The following is a 10,480-nucleotide window of genomic DNA, read 5'->3' on the forward strand; positions in this document are numbered from 1 at the left end:
GTATGGATCAGAACTGAACAATTTCATTAAAATAAGAAAGAAATTTTGATTTTTTCTTTGGCCAGATCATCAGTAGCCGATGTTGGTCAGGTCACACAACCGCAAGCTTTCAATACGTTTTTTTTTATATATATTTTTCTAATATGATGTGCAAAATGGTCTAAATTGTCATTATTTTAAATTTGAGAGGAATATTCTGACAAATGTTATGCATAATTAGCATTTTTATTTGGTCCTGTCATTAATTGTCGAGGATTGTCCTGTTATTGACAACGTTAACCAGGTCACATTTCAGCAAGCTTTTTATACCTTTTTCTTATATTTATGTATGAAATGGTAATTTAAAATTTCAGAGAAATATTCTGCGAAAAAAAAAAGAATAATTAGCAATTTCATTTGGTCCGGTCATTGTCGAGGTTGGTCATGTCAGTCAGCGATGGTCATGTCACGTTTTTGAAAGTTTTTGAAAATAAATCTATATTTTTTTATAACATAAATGTTTCAAAATGTGACATATCATATTATGTTTCAAATCTGAGATAATTCTTTTGAAAAATAAAAAAGTTATTAGCATTTTTATTTTGTCCTGTCATTGTCGATGTTGGTCATGTCATTATCAGAGTTGGTCATGTCACGTTTCTAAAGTTTCTTACAATTTTTTTTATATTTTTTTTCTTAAATCTATGTATAAAATGATGAAATCTTATTATATTTCAAATTTCAGAAAAATATTTTGAGAAATAAAAGAGAAATTAGCAATTTCATCTGGTCCGGTCATTGTCGAGATTGGTCCTGGCAGTCAGCGATGGTCATGCACGTTTTCGAAAGTTTTTGAAAATAAATTTATATTTTTTATAACATTTTAGTTTCAAAATATGACATACCATTTTATATTTCAAATCTGAGATAATTCCTTTGAAAAATAAAAAAGTTATTAGCATTTTTATTTGGTCCTGTCATTCTCGATGTTGGTCCTGTCATTATCAGAGTTGGTCATGTCACGTTTTCTAAAGTTTCTTACAATTTTTTTAATTTTTTTTCTTAAATCTATTTATCAAATGATGAAATCTTATTATATTTCAAATTTGAGTTTAATCCTTTGAGAAATGAAAAAGTTATTAGCATTTTTCATTTGGTCCTGTCATTCGGTCCTGTCATTCGGTCCAGTCATTAGTGTAACCACAGTTATAGATGTTCAATTAAATGTATGAATTTATTGACGTCATTTTGCGACAATTAATACATTAAATTCATACAATTAATCGAACATTTATAAATGTGTTAAATTTTTATTCCAACTTCATGTAGTTGTAGCTACAAACATATTTTATACAACATCAATCAATATGTTACACTTTTTCTCAACTCTTGTATAGATTAAGCTACAAAAATATTTTTTGTCATGCATTCTTAGACAGTTATATATTTATTGTATATATATATAAAAAAGAAAAAGCAGTGAAAGTACTAGTAAAAGTGATGAATTGAAACCGTCATTATCTTTTAATAATTTTCTTATATATATATATATATATGTAGTACTCGGAGGTGCGATAAGGACGCTGAAGTGCGATGGTCACGCTGAAGTGCGATAATCCACGCCGAAGTACGATGGTCCGTACGCTGAGATGCGATGGTTTGGCATAACGTTTAATATTTTGACGTTTACAAATACAACATGCATGAATACGAAGGCAGGATGATAAGGTTATAAATGAGGATTTCATGCTAACTGAGATAAAGCAAACTGCACTAACCAAAGAGCTCTTCCTTTAAATCACCATCAACAGAAACAATTTATCATCCTCAACTAAGTTAAACACCATATTTTCTGAATCCATACTAATGCTTGCCAATCAGAAAATTGGCATACTAGTATTTGAAATTAGATTAAAACATCATTTGTTTTATTTCACCTGCACAGAAGTTAAAAGATTACCAAATACGAAGCTAGCAAACTACGGTTGACAAATCTTATGAAGGACTGACAAAAAAATGTTTTGAATCCAAGATTTTCCCTGTACCTTATAGTGTTAATTCTTAATATAGTTATTTTAATTTAAAGCGTCGAAAAACTAAAAAACATGTTAGCGCATTGCGTGAAAAATATCTGACTCAGACAAATACCCTTCCCCTTTTTAGAAGTGAATTGGTTAATTCTTTAATGATGCTGTTTCATTTAAATATCTCGTGTCTGTTTTGCTTGTATACTCAATGTCACAAACAGACCATCACACGTCAGCGTAACCACCATCGCACTCCAGCGTAGCTATCAACAAAGCTAACGTCACAATGACACCATCGCACTTCAGCGTGACCATAGCGGTTCGGAGTACCATCGCGTTTCCGAGTCCTACATATATATGGTTAAACACATTTAAGTGGTTCTAGACATTATTTTTCAAATATAGTAAAATCTGTTTTTCAATATGTAAATCGTCGGGTAAAAAATATAAACCAATTGTTTTACAACAAATATCATAAATGTAATGGGAAAATCCCCGTTTCAAATACTCATTTGACATCAATTATATATTACTCTCTTCTCCATTTTAAGCTTCACGTAAGTTGCTGTATACAGTAATTGCCATGGTTTTGCAAAGGCACAACATTGTTTTATATAATTATTGTTAACAACATATTATAAATGTAAATGTCTTTTCACAATGTTTATTTTTGTTTCACTAACACTAAATCAGATCAAATCCGTTTAAACTGATTATATCAGCTTAACATGGTTAACTCTTAAAATCTTTGTTTTGTTTTTCAGACTGTATATCATTTCTGCATTTTCATTATAACATTGAAAAAACTACGTGTTTCCTTAAGCTTTGGTCATTGTCCTAATGTTCTTTACTAGGTTACATGATATTTTCAATTAAAAATTATATATTCAAATTTCGAGGACGAAACTCATAGGTCGAACATACACTGACAACATCATGGAAAAAAGAAACAGGCAAAACGACAAACACAAATTAAAAAGAACAAAAAATATAAAACCTAAGACTGATTAACATGAACGCAACAAAAAAAAACCAAACAAGTAGAGACATTGTGTTCTGGGAGATTTAACAGATTTTGCTCGACATGTGGCACCTGTAGTGTTACTCATGTAAGCACAAGCTTGTTGATGATTATAATTCGGTAGTTCGAATTCGTGAAGAAAATCCAGCATCTTGATTATGTCAACTTCAGAGATTTTTGATGTCTTAATCAGAGAGATATGTTTTACAATGAACGATTTATCTCTCACAAAGACACAAACTTGTACCTACGTTGACTATTCGTTTAAATAGAAAATAAGACCAACTCGTTCTATTTGTATTTAAGTTTGGAATTGGGACTGGTTTCATAGAAAAGAGAGTACTAGGATAATGAAAAGTAAGATCACAAAAATACTGTGAGGAAAATTCAAAATGGAAAGTCCCTAATCAAATGGCAAAATCGATGATAAAAAAGATCAAACGAATGGACAACAACTGTCATATTCCTGACTTGGTACAGACATTTTCAAATGTAGAAAATGGTGGATTGAACCTGGTTTTATAGCGCTAAACATCTCACTTGTATGACAGTTGCACCAACGTTCCATTATATTGACAATGATGAGGGTGGTAAAGGGGGTGCTTGCACAGAAAACACGTAAAATAAGACATATATTTACGTTGAACATGAAATAATTTCTGTGTGTCATGAACGTTGCACAAAAATAAAAACTTTGGAATTACTACAAGTTTGCACTTCTTCGTACTCTATGTATGCTTTTACTGTCCAGGCACCTGAACATGACGAACACGAAGTTTTATCGACCACCAATTTTTTAGTGTTATTGTTAATATTCACCCAACATGTACCACAATTTAGATTAGTTTTATTGATATACAAGGAATTTATTGGTTTTCCTAAACGGGAGATTATACAGACAGAAGAAGGGTTTATTAAAAAAAATATTTCCATTTACCTGTGTATAAAATGACGTTTTTTTTTCAAAGTTGATATTTTTCTGAAATTGTTTAACATTTCACAGCGGTACAATACTTTTACTTTAATTATTTATCCCTTATTTCTATTAACTTTATATTTTCATTGTATCATAGATCAAATTTATTCGTTCATTGCATGTTAATTTTTGTTACTACGTTTTTTTATTGAGTTAAGTCATTCCAATTGATGTTTTATAGTGTGTCTATCTATGTTGTGATGTTACACTTTTGTTTCAGATAAGAGTGGTAGTTTGGTACAATTAAGACGTTTAATTCCGCTGCAATTGTTTGCACCTGTCCTAAGTCAGGAATCTGATGTTCAGTAGTTGTCGTTGTTTATGTGGTTCATAACTGTTCTGATTTGTTTAATAACAGTAGACCGTTGATTTTATACGGCTTTTATTCATTAGTAGGGTGTGATCCCTGAACATAACTTGTTTGAACAGATACCACATAAGTTTTTAAATCACCATGTTCGAGATTAAATTACCATACACGATTTGTAAATATGTGTTTCAACTAGCATCATGGTGTCATTAGATTTCAAAATGGTCATGAAACGTTAAATAACTTATTCTGCCATGTTAAAAGAGGGTGGATTTACATGAAAGATTATGCATTCACAGCAAGAGGCGCTGCCGTTTTCGAATCACTTGTTCTTAATCCTTTTGTACATACAGCTAGTGGCATTTTGGTAATAAAAATGTTGTTTGCAGTAATAATCATTACAATTTTACCTTTAGTTTCTTCTGTCTGATTTGCACGAATATTGATACATCCTGTTATGTGATTACATCTATCAAAAGTCAAATATGTTAATCAGCATGTGCAAAAGTGCTAATATTGAATGAATTTGATACTTTTTCCGAAATATTAAGTAAAAGGACACGAATGATGTTCTCATTGGTATTATGAGGTACAAACATTGTAACGATTATAAGCTAGGAATACTAGATTATTAAGTATTAAATATTTGAATTCTAGAGATATCAACTACTGATCTGATGACCCTTCAACGGAATATATTTCCCCAACAGCCGTATAGAGTCAAAGGCTAGAAATTGAAATTGAAAAATGCATTATATTGTTGCATCCGAAGAGCTTTCTAGATTTGCCATTCACATAAACCATTGAAAATGTCTAATAAAAGAACTGATATACAAATCCATTATAATTAGAAGCAGACGGAAACCAATTAGGGAAGAACTGTACAAAAATGTAGAAACCCTTTAAGTGGGACATGAAATTGATGATGGAGAAACTATATATTTTTAAAACGCAAAGTTGTAATTCGCTGAACTTGGTATATTATGCCACATGTCCAACCTGTTAAGGAAACTACATTAAAAAAAAATATTTAGCCGTGTAAGAGTACAAAAAACATATATATGAGATTAATCCGTATTTATCATTATACTTAGCATTGATATGATAGCTTTTGCATATGTGTAATGAGCGGAAGTACACAAGCCATAATTTCCCTCCCGGGCTGATAACCCATATCAGGTGCATCTCGTGCACAAAACCCATAATAGTGCCTCTCGTGCAAGTTGTATACAACATGTATTCTTCAGTATTGAAGCCTTGTTGACCTTAAAGAAGAAGAAGTTACTTCCGGTGTTTCCGGTATCGGTTTTTTACTTTTCCATTGTGACGTCAGATGTTTTTTATGACTTCAAAACTTACGGGAACTTTTGTGGGGATAGTTTAATACTTGCTAACAAATGCCATTGACAATTATGAATCATTTTATAGTACAACAAACATGGAGTAGTAATGATCGTAAAACTCTTCCAAATTTTCAATGTTTCAAAATGCCTCTATAGGAAATGTTACCATAAATATATAAGGCAGCAACCATTTGATTTTCGGGGGGGGGGGGGGGGGGGGGGGGGCTATGGTTTTTTTTTGGAAAAAAAAGTTTGTTTCCAGTTTTTGGAGAAAAAAATAATTGGTTTTTGATTCTGAGAAAAAAAATTTGTTTGTTTCACCCTCAGCTGCCACTTTATGTAATGCTAAAATTGAAAGAAAAAAAATGTTTTCGACTTGTCGCGAAAAAAATAGATAAACAAAGAAATTCCCTTTAAAAAATTATTTATTGACAAGGAAGCGTTTCGTCTCAAAGAAAGAACACTTTGACCAAAGTATAAACCATACTTGAACCGAAAGTGAAAGAAAAACGCTGCCTCATTACTATTAAGTTCTAGATATCACGAAGAACAATTATATAGTTACTCTGATGCTCCATAACAACTTTTAACTGAGATCTTGATCAAATCGTCAGTGCTATTCATTGGGAATGTCATTTACGCAGTGTTTTTGTAATAACTCAACTTTCTTTGGTTGTGAAATTTTAGAAATGTACCAGCTTATATTTTGTTGTTGACTGCTGTACCCTATATTTGACATTTTTACCTATTATATCTGTTTTGTTCACACATCGTTGTCCATAAAATTGAATCTGATGTAAATGGCATACAAGTTAGAGGTTTAAGCTATCTTCAAAACCAGGTTTAATTCACCATTTTCTTTTGTAGAAAATGGATGTTCCAAGTCATGAATATGACAGTTGTTATCTATTCGTTTGATGTGTTTCAACTTTTGTTTTTGTCATTTGATAAGGGACTTTCCTTTTTAACTTTTCCTCGAAGTTCAGTATTTTTGTGATTTTTTTTCTCGCACATTTTTTTGTTGTTGTTAGAAGCATACGTATGCAATCTCTGTTGTAAATACATGACCTACGCCATTTTGGACATTTTAGAATTATTCAAGCGGTGTTCTGCTTTAATTGTATAATTTTAAAGATTTTTATTCTAGTAGTTCAATCAGAACAGACCGATATGATTAATTGTCCATCATCATCATACTGCTAAAGGATATCTGTTTATCGGAATATTTAAAGATCCTTGCATTTAATTTAATTTGTTTTTAATATTCGTTTGGTTTTGTATACTTACTAGGCGTTTATATAATTTATTTATTGTGTACATGTATTGTTACTAGTATCGCCCTCATAAGGAAGATCACCGACTAATATCGAGACTTATTATATATATCACAACTCTACGACAGATCCATGAATATACAAATTAAATTCATAATACCTATAAATATCATCACAACAATGTTAAATCTGTCAAATCAGAAAGCAAATTTTAATTCTTCCCTGGCCGAGATTCGAGTTCAGGGAAATTTTCAAATTTAACATTCACAATAAAAAAAAGTCCACATCAAAATTCGAATCCTTGCGTATGTGACATCATGACAACATTGCCTGCGCGGTTTCCGACGCCCTAGTCCACTCGACCACCCCACCTAGGCTACATAAGAATAAAACAACTATACACCATGTACTGTGTTACGAACCTAGATAAAGCGGGGACAAGAAAATGTAACACATCGATCAGAGAAAGCTATATTTTAATGTAATCTATGTGGTCCAGTGGGTTAACGTGTTACCACGATGTCTTTGATACAAAAGTTCGAATTCACATTAGAGCAGAACAAATATTAGCTAACGCAGTTATAACATTGTTGGGCTAAATTGGAGACGAATTACATATCTATAATTGGATGTGTGTGTGTGTGTGTGTTTGTATACGTTATTTATATGAATGAATCAATGATAAAATATTAAATATTTAAAAGTGGTATTTACTCGTTTTTGTTACAGTCACATCTCTTAAGACAAGCTTTTCCAAAAAATCCACTTGGACAAACTCTGCAAGGACTGCCATCTAGCGATTCAAATCCGTCCAAACACTCTGTTCAAACATACAAATATATTTGAATCAGGCTCTTTGCTTTTGTAAATTTAAGAAATATGAGAATACTTAAATTATATGTATATAGCATGAACATGGAAATAACACTGGACTTTATTTGTAAGTTGTGTGTGGCATATGTTTCTTCATATGCTTGAGAAATGTTTTTTGTTTATAGGTATAGAAAATGTGGTGTAAATGCCAATGAGACAACACTCCATCCAAGTGACAATGTATAAATGTAAACCATTATAGGTTAATGTACGGCCGTCAACTTTTGGCTCACACCGAACATCATGCTCTATAGGGCTCCATCAATTACTAGTGTTAAACTATATAATAAAATTAAATTTTGGTAGCACTAGATACCATAATAGACTCTACTGAACTCGTATGCTCTTTCCTTCTTTTTCTAGGATTTTGGTGGATCGCTGTGCAACCTATTTTTTTTATTTATTTATTCGTTCCATAGATGTATATGTAAGCCACTCAAATGTGGTTTTCTGTTTTATCAACTTCATATTAAAGCAATGTTGCCTGATTTATCACAGTAAATAAAATAATAGTTTTTTATAATGATCAAAGCTTCATGTGTTTCAAAAGACGAAGAACCGGTTCGATGAAATAACACCTTACTTACTGCTTCAAGCTTTGTAAAGTGTTAAAAAGTGCAAACAAGTATTTGTTTAACATAATGACTTACCCGTGCAAGTACCGCTTACATTTTCGTGATTGTAACAACAAAACCATCTTTCTTTTCCTGAACTAAATAAATATATAAAACAAATTATGTTTGTGTATGTGCATGTAATGATTATTACATCCAGCAATCATTGATCAAACAATATTTGCAGTCCTCTATCACCCCGTACGAGACTATCAATTGTCACCGGATTTATAGCTATATAAGTAATCCTTTCGGAGCACCTGACATCACCCATGATCGTGCTTGGTTCTATTTATACCTAGATGCGAAACCCCTCACGATGGGACAACAAGTACATATACAAACACTGTGTTAAATAAATGGAAAAACCGATTATGTATGGGGTAAAAGTATTATAACCCCGATTCCTAAGTCTTCAACTTCAGATCTACGAGATCCTTTATCATACAGGGGCATAATGTTAGCTGCATGTGCATATAAACTTAATTGCAGTATACTGAATGATAGATTAGTGTATTGGTTAGAACAAAGAGATATTATTAATGAGGAGCAAAATGGCTTCCGTAAAGGTAGAAGTACCATTGACCTCTAATTAACTTCAATTATTGAAATTAGAAAACTGAAAAAGTTATCAACATTCACAGCTTTCATATATTTTAAAAAAGCGTATGATACTTTTAGTTGAAAATCATTGTTGATTTAGGAATTAAAACCCATTTTTTATGTACCTTGAAAGCTATATATTCACATTTAGAATGTTGTATTCAACTGAATGGCAATATGACAGACTAGATTAGCGTGAATAAAGGTTTAAAACAAGGATGTGTATTATCGCCTAATATGTTCAATATTTTTATTAATAGTTTAATTGATGTAATAAAAGCACTAAACATTGGTATAGACATTGATGGGAAAAAGTTGGTATACTTTTATATGCTGATGACATTGTATTTATTGCTAAAAAGAAAAAAAATTTACAGACTCTATTAGATATATTAAGTAATTTGTGTGTTACCAATTGTATAAGAATGTGAACTTAGATAAAATTAAAGTTGTCCATTTTAAGAACCCTTCGGTTCTACAAACATCTAAATCTTTTTTGTTAAATAATATTACATTATCGTCCTTCCCTTCGCCTATATCATTCTGCTCTGTCGCTCTGTGGCTCGGTAATTCTCGTATCAAGGCTTCAAAACGAGACCATACATTATCAGCGACGCCACAATGTGAGAGAGGAGACGTTATCAAGCTTGCTTTGGAAGCGTAAAACTGTCTTAGAGAGAGGGAAAGGGTCAGTAATAGAACGATAAACAGATAATCGGGTTTTCTTCGTATATATGTCGTAAAATATCAGCCGTTCGACACAATGTGAATCGTGTGAATCACTCACTAAAAAGGTTCACATTGTGGCTCGCGGCTGATATTTTACGATATCAATGTGTAGAAACCCGATAATCTATACGTACAAAAAGTATCTTGTTACCAATATCTGGGTCTTCTGTTGACATAATATCTCGATTTTAATGAGTTGGCTACAGCTGTATCAAGTTCTGCAAGTCGAACTATAAGTTTATTGATAGTTAAATTTAAAGCACATGCTGGTTTCCAGTACAGTACCTTTACAACATTATTTGATACTCTGGTCTGGTCAGTAATAAGATACGGTGCATCCATTTTGGGCGCTCGTTCTTTTTTGTGTATCAACGCTGTCCGGATAGAGCTATACGGTTTTTTAAGGGAGTTAGCAAGTATACGCAAATAATGCAATTAACTGGGACATGGGCTCGATACCATCTAGTGTAAAACAATGGACAAGCGTCTTTAGGCACTGGGCAAGATGTAGTGTCATGACCAATTACAGAATAAATTACAAAGTTTTCAAATGGTCACATAAAAACATGCTGTAAATAATAAGGAAAACTGGTGTAATAGAGTCATGATAAACTTAAAGATTGTAATTTTGATTTGTATACTAGTATTGATAGTGTGCTGCATAAGAATATTGTTCTACAAATTGAAAATGCTTTATTTAATAAATAAATTGCAGAATGGCGAACGAAAAT

Source organism: Mytilus galloprovincialis, chromosome 8 (assembly GCF_965363235.1).
Source record: "Mytilus galloprovincialis chromosome 8, xbMytGall1.hap1.1, whole genome shotgun sequence".
NCBI classification, from domain to species: Eukaryota; Metazoa; Mollusca; class Bivalvia; order Mytilida; family Mytilidae; genus Mytilus; species Mytilus galloprovincialis.